This window comes from Suricata suricatta, chromosome 8 (genome assembly GCF_006229205.1).
Source record: "Suricata suricatta isolate VVHF042 chromosome 8, meerkat_22Aug2017_6uvM2_HiC, whole genome shotgun sequence".
In the NCBI taxonomy this organism is placed as follows: Eukaryota; Metazoa; Chordata; class Mammalia; order Carnivora; family Herpestidae; genus Suricata; species Suricata suricatta.
In genome coordinates this window covers 130,888,700-130,897,952 of record NC_043707.1, presented here as the reverse complement: position 1 = coordinate 130,897,952, position 9,253 = coordinate 130,888,700, and the positions used below count along the sequence as shown (strand labels likewise).

Here is a 9,253-nt window from a genome sequence, read left to right as displayed (position 1 = left end):
GTGTGCTAGAGACCAGACTAAGCTGGGCAGAGGTCACTTTATTTGTAAAACAAGGAGATCGCTGGGGACTAGTTTCCAGAGCTGTGACTCCCCGGCAGCAGGAAGGGCTTGAGATGAAAATTCAGAGGGGGGTTTTAACATTCTAATGAAGCTGAGGTCACTATCAGGAGTTTCTGATTCATCAGCGGAAGGCGTGGTCCTCAAACGTTTCTTAGTTTCTAAAAGATGAAATCGATAAGCAGAAGCTTCTAAGGCTTTTCTGAGTTTAGGAGGTCAGTCCTGAGCTCAGGGGATCAATCCTGAGCTCAGGGGGGTCAAGGGTTCTCACCGGGGACAGGGCCTGGATGGTGACCTAAGAAACTCAGGCCCAGAAAGTTAAGTGAACTGTCCAAGACACGTTTGAGTCTGACTGAGTGAGGACTCGAGCCCAGGTCTCAAGTGCTGACGTCCACTTTCATTTCTGCCTTTCTGGCTGTGGCCACAGAGGAAGACTGTTTCACCAGAGCGTGGCCTGCCTGGAGCTGGGCTCTGACCACAAGGAGACTGAGGGTCTGAGAAAAGAGTGAAGAACCTCTTCGTTTTCTCCACCCTTCTCCCACCAAAAATAGGGGGCTCCTTGCAGGCCCAGGAGGAGATTCAGAAGACCATCATCAGTGGCATCAAGTAAAGGGATTTTGAAAACACATCAGCCTACGTTGGACTTCACAGTCTGCCTTAGAGGCTGTGTGATCTTGGGCAAGTCACATTACCTCTCTGAACCTCAGCTTCCTCGTCTAACATATGGAACCCTCTTGCAGGGTTTTGTAAAGCTGAGATTAGACTTGTGAATACATCTGACATCTATGTGGTGCTTGGTGAGTGTCGGCCCCCTTTCTGAGACGGGCCTGCTTTGACCCCATTTGGAAGATGAAGTTGATGGAGAAGGTGCAAACTGCTCTGGTCCTGAGAGCAGACAATAAAACACATCTTGATCCTTCTCAACAAAGCCCTCTTCTGCCAGCTTGCTCGCGCTCGCTCTCGCTCTCTCTCTCTCTCTCTCTCTCTCTCTCTCTCTCTCTCTCTTTCTCTCCATCTCCATCTCCATGGCTAGAGCTGCCAGACCCCACTTGTGTGGACCTATCTTGTGCTTTTCTTGTGTCAGCATGTTCCCTGTGTTTTTCAGATCCTCACCACAATGTTGCAATACAGACTGGGCACGCAGTTCTCCCCCTGTTTCACAGATGGGCGGGCCCTGGGCCTAGAGACTTATGTGACTCATACAAGGTCACAGAGCGAGCCAGGGCATAGCCTACAGCAGGAGCCTTCCACCTTGGTACCACAGACACTGGGGACAGGGTAATCCTTCTGAGGGGCTTCCCTGTGCATTGCACGATGTTTAGGGCACCTCTAGCGACCCTGATAAATGCCAATAATGCCCCGGGCCCTGCCAGGACAACCAAGAATGCCCCCAGCCATCGCCACACATCCCCTGTCCAAGAACACCACCCCCATTGAGAACCACTGGCCTGGCGTGCTGTTTGCTCAGCATGCCAACCTAATCTTTTCTTTGAAAACCCACCACCAAGGACCAACAACCAGTATTTTTCTTCTTTCCCTTAACACATAACAATCTCTTTTTTTTTATTTTTTTTAATGTTTCATTTATTTTTGATACAGAGAGAGAGCATGAGAGTGGGAGGGGCAGAGAGAGAAGGAGACACAGAACCGGAAGCAGGCTTCAGACTCTGAGCTAGCTGTCAGCACAGAGCCCGACACGGGGCTCGAACCCACGAACCATGAGATCTGACCTGAGCCGAAGTCTGAGGCCTAACCGACTGAGCCACCCAGGTGCCCCCATAACAATCTCTTAAAAGCAAATAAACCCATATTTCAATATCCACCGTTGTCATCTTTTTCAAAGTATTTCCAGGGTGACAGGTGGGAAAAAAATATTTGAATACAGGCCTTTTTTCCACTTGGCTTTGAGAAAATCCACATCTTCTGTACTCCTAGTGGATCTCTGGCCTGGAAGCCCACTCATAAAACCAGGACCTGAGGCAGAGTGACGCTTACAGGACTCCTGTGGACTCTCCAGGATCAGGGCCCTGCTGCTGTCTGCGTTGGTGGCAGGAGATAAGCCCTGTCACCCAGAGGCACTTTCCCAGTCCCCTCCCCTGGTGGACTGGGGACCTCCCTGCCCACGTTGGACTCAATCCCATGGTCACAAGAGAGCTGGAGTGAAGTACCAAAGAAGTAGAGCAAAGGGCAGGACTCCATGACTTCTTGGGATCCTTCCAGAACAAGGGTTTCCTCTTTAGGTTTTGGGAATGCAGAAAGTGTAGGTTATACTGTTTGAGTTCCTACTTCCTGGACCCAAAGCCCTTTCTCTTTTCAGAACTTTGAACTGTGCGCTGCCCACTTACCTGCCCCCACTGCCCGGGATGGTTGGAGGTGAAGTTGTAAGGCCCTACACCTGCCCCTGACAGGTGAGTAAACCTGCACTCCACTTCTTCCCTCCCTGCACTTACCTGCTTCACATCATCCCCTTTTGCCCTCCGCCACGGGGTCTGTTGCACTGGCAAAGGTGAGGAATAGTGGGGACTTGGAGGGCAAAATGGGAAACATCATTAATACATTTCTGTGGACTTGGTCAACCTGGGAGGTGGAGGGAGAGGTATCTTCCGATTCAGTGAAGAACAGCTCCACCCCGCTACCCACACCCACAAAATCACAAGTATAGTCTAACTTTGGTGACCAACCACATGCTTGCTTGCAAATATACTGTTCTCCTAGGAACCATTCACACCACCTATGCAAATATCCCTTGCTTTAAGGAATCAGTCAGTGCTGTTTATTCAAATCAAGTTTCAAGTACAGGCAAACTGACATTCCCACACAGAAATTCACAAGTTTAGTCTAACTCCAGTGACCAACCACATGCTTGCTTGCAAATATTCTGTTCTCCTGGGAACCACTCACACCACGTATGCAAATGTCCCTTGCTTTAAGGAACCAATCAATGCTGTTTATTCAAATTAAGTCTCAACTACGGACAAACTGACATTCCCAGTGAAAATAAATATTTCCTATACCTTGAAATAATCATAGTGATAGATTAAAATGCTGTGTGTGGCACAGACGCAAATGACTAGGACATGTTAGTGGTTGGGAGTAAAGGAAATACGTGAGGCAGGTACTGACATAAATAAATACAGTAAAATCTCTCTTCTCTGGCATGACTGGGACTGAGTAAGTGAAGAGCCAGCTAGAGAGAAATTATTAGAAATCACACATCTTCTTTAAACATTTTATTTGAATTTAAAATGTGTAAATACAGGTGTGTTCATCAATCCTTTGAGTTCTTAACGGTCTTATATAAGCCACGGCCATCATACATCACCTATAATTCCCTTTCTTTAAAATAGCACGGTGGGGGCGCCTGGGTGGCTCAGTCAGTTGAGTGTCCGACTCCAACTCAGGTCATGATCTCACAACTTGTGGGTTCCAGCCTGCATCGGGCTCTGTGCTGACAACTCAGAGCCTGGAGCCTGCTTTGGATTCCGTGTCTCCCTCTCACTGTTTCTCCCCTGCTTGTGCTCTGTCTGTCTCTCTCAAAAAAAAAAAAAAAAAAAATTAAAAAAATAAAATAGCTCAGTGACTTTGAGACATGCATGAAGCAATCTGCACAAGCCTTTCCACGTTTTTATTACCTTTCTTCCCCCATCTTTTAGCTTTTGCACAGACACCTAATGCCATAGCAATTTTTAAGGTTATGGTTATCCAGTCTCTTCCAAGCGTTTAACTTAGTTTCCACATAAATCACAACTCACTTTCTGAACACCTATTTCATTGGTTATATGCTTAGTCAATTTACAGATGGCAATGTGAGCACAGCAGGCACAAGCCATTTGGGAAGCATGGAGCAGAAGGGGGTGAGTGTCCAGCCTCCATGCCAGCCTCTCAGCTAAGAGAGCTTCCCTCACAGGGGTGTCTGGGGGGCTCAGTCAGTAAAGCGTCCACCTTCGACTCAGGTCATGAGTTCGAGCCCCGCATCGGGCTCTGTGCTGACAGCTCCGAGCCTGGAGCTGCTTCAGATTCTGTGTCTCCCTCTCTCTCTGCCCCTCCCCTGCTTGCACTGTCTCTCAAAAATAAATAAACATTAAAAGAAATTTTGTAAAGGGAGATATTTACAGTATTTCACAACGTGTAACTTGGGTCTGTGTGTTTATGCCACTCTCCTACTTTTCTCAGCCTCCCGCAATAATGTTTCTCTGGGAAGTTGGGAGAGGAGCCATCTGCCCTCTGGACAGAGGTCACCGTTGTGCAGAGAGACAACCAGTGCTGCCCAAGAAGTATTGCCCCACCCTCTGGGCCGTTTGGCACCACTCGGACAAATGTATCCTGGCCTTCGGAACCGATTAGTCCTGGAAGAGTCTCTCTACATTCCCTGCTTCTGCTTCCCTGGGGGGCCGTTTTTACTGGGGTGGGTGGGCACGTCCAGCAGGGTGAGGACTAGGATGAGGGAAGCAAGATATTCACTTTGGGGCAAGATTTAAGGGGATGCCACCAAGTCAGACACCAAAATGGACAGTATCTTAAGGCAATTTTTTTTTATCAAACTTAATGCAAAAAGAGCCCACCGTGAACAAAATATCAACACTGCGGGGCGCCTGGGTGGCTCAGTCGGTTAAGCCTCCGATTTCGGCTCAGGTCAGATCTCACGTTCGTGGGTTCGAGCCCCGCGTCAGGCTCTGTGCTGACAGCTAGCTCGGAGCCTGGAGCCTGCTTCCGGTTCTGTGTCTCCTTCTCTCTCTGCTCCTCCCCCTCTCATGCTCTGTCTCTCTCTGTATCAAAAATAAATAAAACATTAAAAAAATATATCAACACTGCAAACAAAGCCAGGATTAATATAACTTTGGCTCTGTGATTCCTGAGACACCTCTCTAGTCTACACTCACCCAAGAGTGTGGCCCTAGGCCACAACCCACCAGGCACTTGAAGATAAAGTGCTAGGTATCCAATGGCCTTTGGGCCTGAACCATATTGCACAAATTTCTTTAGGCTACCTTAGTTCACTCATCTGTGAAATGGGAATCACAGTGGCTGGTGGGGTTGCTGGGACAAGGTTGTGAGCTGATCCACATTCTGAGCTCAGAACGGTGTCAAGTGCTCAAATGATCAGAGAAAGCATTAGCTGTGATTGCTAATCGTCCCGAGAACCCTGGGCAGTAGGCATGATGGGCTCCATTTTCCAGAGATGATGCTTTTGAAATATTGCATTAGAATGTCATTTACCCGATTACTAAGTTTCTTGGTGCTCCCTTAACGCTTGCACTTGGGCCAAGTGCTGCGCTCACCTTACCCAGTCCCAGTCCCAGGGCTGGGATGCCAAAGGCCTGAGAGGCCCCCCTGGGGCTGGTCTCCCCACAGCACAGCTCCACGGCGGTAACACTGCACCTGCACACCGTCCTGGCGGCCGACAGCTGGGCCCTGGCAGCTGCCCGCTGCCCCGGGTGACTGCTGGTCCCCAGACACCAGCCTGCTCCCCCTGCCAGCCCGCACACCAGTCTCTGCAAGTTGGAACTTGGGCAGGACACTGAGGGAGTTATGGGGAGGAGGAGACCCATGTCCTGTCCTCTTGGGGGTGTGCTAGGTGTGGCCTCCAGATCTAGAACTGGGTTCCCATGAGTGACTCGAATGACTTCTCCAAGCCTCAGTGCCATCAATGGCAAAAAAAAAAAAAAAAAGGCAAACAATAGCATTTCTTGTGGATTAAATGAGATGATGCGTTAAAGAATGTGGCACTTAGTGCTCAGTGAAAGTGAGCGGTTACCATCATGAAGACCCACATGGGAAAGAAAAGACTGTGACATTCATTGTTCATCTGTCCTCCTTCCTCCCTAATAACCTCTGCTTATGTCACATCAGTGGGACTCTCCCACTGCCCACCTATGCTACGAGTTCTGTGAGGTGGTGGGGAAGGAACGGAGGCCGGAGTCAGGGGTCCTGGCTTCTCACTAACTTGCTGAAAGACTCTGGACCGCTTACTTCTCTCCCAGCCTCAGTTGCCCCTCTAAAAATTAGGGTGAGAGGGGCACCTGGGTGGCTCAGTCGCTTAGGGGCCTGACTCTTGGCTTCAAATCAGGTCATGATCTCACCGTTCCATGGGTTCAGTCAGAGCCTGCTTGGGAGTTCCTCTCTCTCTACCTCTCTCCCTCCCTCTCTCTCTCTCAAAATAAACAAACTTAAAAAAAAATTAAAATGAGGGTGGGAGAGTCAATTAGAAAATTCCCTTGAGGGCTAATGACTCCCATTTTCTTTGTGTCCAATTCATGAGTTTATGTTATTATGACTTTTATATTCTAGTATACTTTATAGTTAGTATGATGTGGTCATAACTATTATGTAGTTCTAGTTATTATGTTCTCATAAACTCATTGTCCCTGGGGAAGAAAAATTCCCAGGCTTGCTTGGGCCCATCCCAACATTGTCCAGAGCCAGGCCCCTGGAGTGTCCCTGCCGCTGGCAGGAGGCGGGGGACAGGAAGGCGGAGAGAGCAAAGGACCATGGGAGCTGACCTCCAGCTGAGGGGTGGGGGGACTTTCTTCCAGCTCCTCCGGGCCCTTCCCATGGTGCTGGGCGGGTGCAGCCTCTCCATTGGTGAACACGGCTCCCTGGCGTCGAGGTCCCCAAGCTCACGGTGTCCAAGGACTGGAACCACAACCAGCTCTGTAAAGGGTCCCTTCCAGCTGAGTGCCTTTGCAGGGGTAGCTTGGCAGGGGCACAGATGCAGAGGAGAGGCTGGGGGGGACGTGTTCCTCACGGGAGGCAGTGGGTGCGACTCCATGCCCTCCTTTGCTTCTTCTGTAGGGAGGGGGAAGGAGCTCTGACCCCCTAGAGGCAGATACTGGGGTGGAGGCGGGGCTGTGAACCAGGGGAGGGAGAGGCAAGGACCCTCAGAGCCACCTGAGCCTCCTGCCCGCTGAGCCTGCAGGTCCCCTGCTCCTCCCGGGCACTCACTGGTGGTGTGTCTTCTATGCCAAGACTGGGGACACAGGGATGGGTCTGCAGACCCCACAGCTGTCAGTGGAGTAGGACCCGGTCCCTCCTGCCTTGCCCAGCCGGTGACCCCTTCCAACAAGGCCTTTTCCATTTTCAAAGGGTCCTGATACCTTGCAGGGACATCCTGGGAGGGTCTCTGGGCAAGTATTCCCCCGCCCTGCAGAGAAATGGCAACCGCCCCTGCCCCCACCTCTCCTCTCAGATAAGCGCTTACCATCCCACGTCCCCCTGGCACCTTCACTAACCGCCCCCATGCACCGTATGCCCTGCTGGGCACAGGACTCTGGGTGCCGTCACCTTGCCAGCAGGCGGGGATGTAAGTGTGGCTGTGAGGCAGTGCGGGGTGGCGGTTAGGGGGTAAGCTCCTGGACCCCGCTGGGCTAGAGACGGATCGTGACCGTGTGGCCCCGCGTGAGCGCCTCAGCTTTTCTGTGCCCCAGTTTCCTCTTCAATAAAAGGAGGGTGACAGCAGGATGTTGTGAGGATCAGGAAATCAGGCACTCGGGAAGTGGCCGGGCACGTGACAGAAGCCATGGCCGGAAGCTGGTGCAGTCATAGTGCAGGAAAGGTGTGTGAGCGCTGGGGGTGGGGGCGGGGGGGTCTGAGCCAAGGAGACCGTGGAGAACGGCCCCAGGACGTGAGGAAAGGACGGTCCTCTGCCCGAGAGAGAATTTGGGCAGAAATCAACCCCTCACTCCTGCACTTTCCCACGGTCACGGGACAGGCCCCATCGAGGCACACCAGAGACTTGCAAGGACTGGGCGGTGCCTGACTCACCCCTGAATCTCTAGCCCCTGACCCAGGGAGGGACACAGAGTAGGGCTAGGGGCTATTTGCTGGGCCATCAGGCTTCCTCTGTGACCTAATCCTGAGATCCAGGCGGAGCTAAACAAAGTCCGGAGCTACTACAGGTTTACTCACGCCTTCTCTCCACAGAGATCTCTTCGGCGAGCACCTACTATGCGCCAGGCCCTGTGCTTGGCCACAGGGAAACAACAGGGAGTGAGACTCACCAGGGCCCCGAGGCCTGTGAGGCTGCAGCTCAGGGGAACCCCCCTTCCTACCCCCAGGCTCCCGCGTGAGTGTGCTGTCTGTGCCCAGCTAACTCCATCTTCTTTAGGGTAGACAGGAATGTGGAGGGTCGCCGAGCCTCCAGAAACCCCGCAATCCGAGATGCCTTCCCAGCGAGTTCTCTGTCACTCATTTGGACCAACGCTTAGCGCCCACTACCCCCCCCTGCCCCGTGCGCATCACTGTGCTAAATGTCCCCCCAGCTGGTGAACGAGCTCGGTCATTCCTCACAGCGGTCTTGGGCGAGAGGGACCGTTACTATCCCGGTTCACACACCAGGAATCCGTGACCTAGACGGGTTCAAGAACTTGCTCCAAGTTACCGTTCTAGAAAGGAGTGTTAAATAGGTGTGAGGTAGCTGGCAGAGAGCCTGATATTAACAGACCTCGAGGCAGAAAGGTATCTTCTCTTTTTTTTTTAATGTTTATATTTGAGAAAGAGAGACAATGTGTGCGATGGGGAGGGGCAGAGAGGGAGGGAGACGGAATGTGAAGACAGGCTCCAGGCTCGGAGCTGTCAGCACAGAGCCCCAAGCGGGGCTCGAACTCACGAGCGACGAGATCATGACCTGAGCCGAAGTCAGACGCTCAAAGAACCGGGCCCCCCAGGCACCCCAGAAAGTTATCTTCCCTTTTCCCTGCTTCCCCACCACCTTCCCGGAACCCAGAGGTGCCCGTTAGGCCTCCTCTCCCAGTCCAAAGAGCGGGGCTGCTGTTCCAGAAGGGCCTCCCGCCAAAGGCACCCCAGCCAGCCCTTCAAATCTGCGTAATTTATCCACACACAGAGCCACTTCTGCAGCCCAAGATGCCACTCCTGAATGGCTGCCCAGAGAGCCCACTCTGCCAAATTTTCCGGAAGACTCCTCATCACAGATCTGCAGAGAGCAGGAGGACGCCCTGTGGCCGCTACCCCCAGCGTTCCTTCAGCCGGGCGGCCTCACTGAAGGCACGGGGGTCCCGTCCCTACCCTCGAGGGGTTTTCAACTAGACGAGACACACACAGACAAGACCCTAGAAAGCCGTGAAACAGCACATGTGTCAAGGAAGACTTTGAGAGATGGGGAGGAAGGGGGTGGGGGGTGGAGAGTGCCGAGGGACCAAGACAAGAGACTGGTCACAGCAGGGACAGTGGTCCTGGGGCC

General features: G+C 52.2%; 1 long non-coding RNA gene across 1 annotated transcript; it reads left to right on the top strand.

Moving 5' to 3' along the window:
* The first annotated feature begins 393 nt into the window (after positions 1-393).
* LOC115300208 lies at positions 394-4,479 on the top strand. The gene is made up of 3 exons (XR_003912546.1): positions 394-854; positions 2,375-2,465; positions 4,231-4,479. It is a non-coding gene; the product is annotated as an uncharacterized LOC115300208 (long non-coding RNA).
* The last annotated feature ends 4,774 nt before the right edge of the window (positions 4,480-9,253 follow it).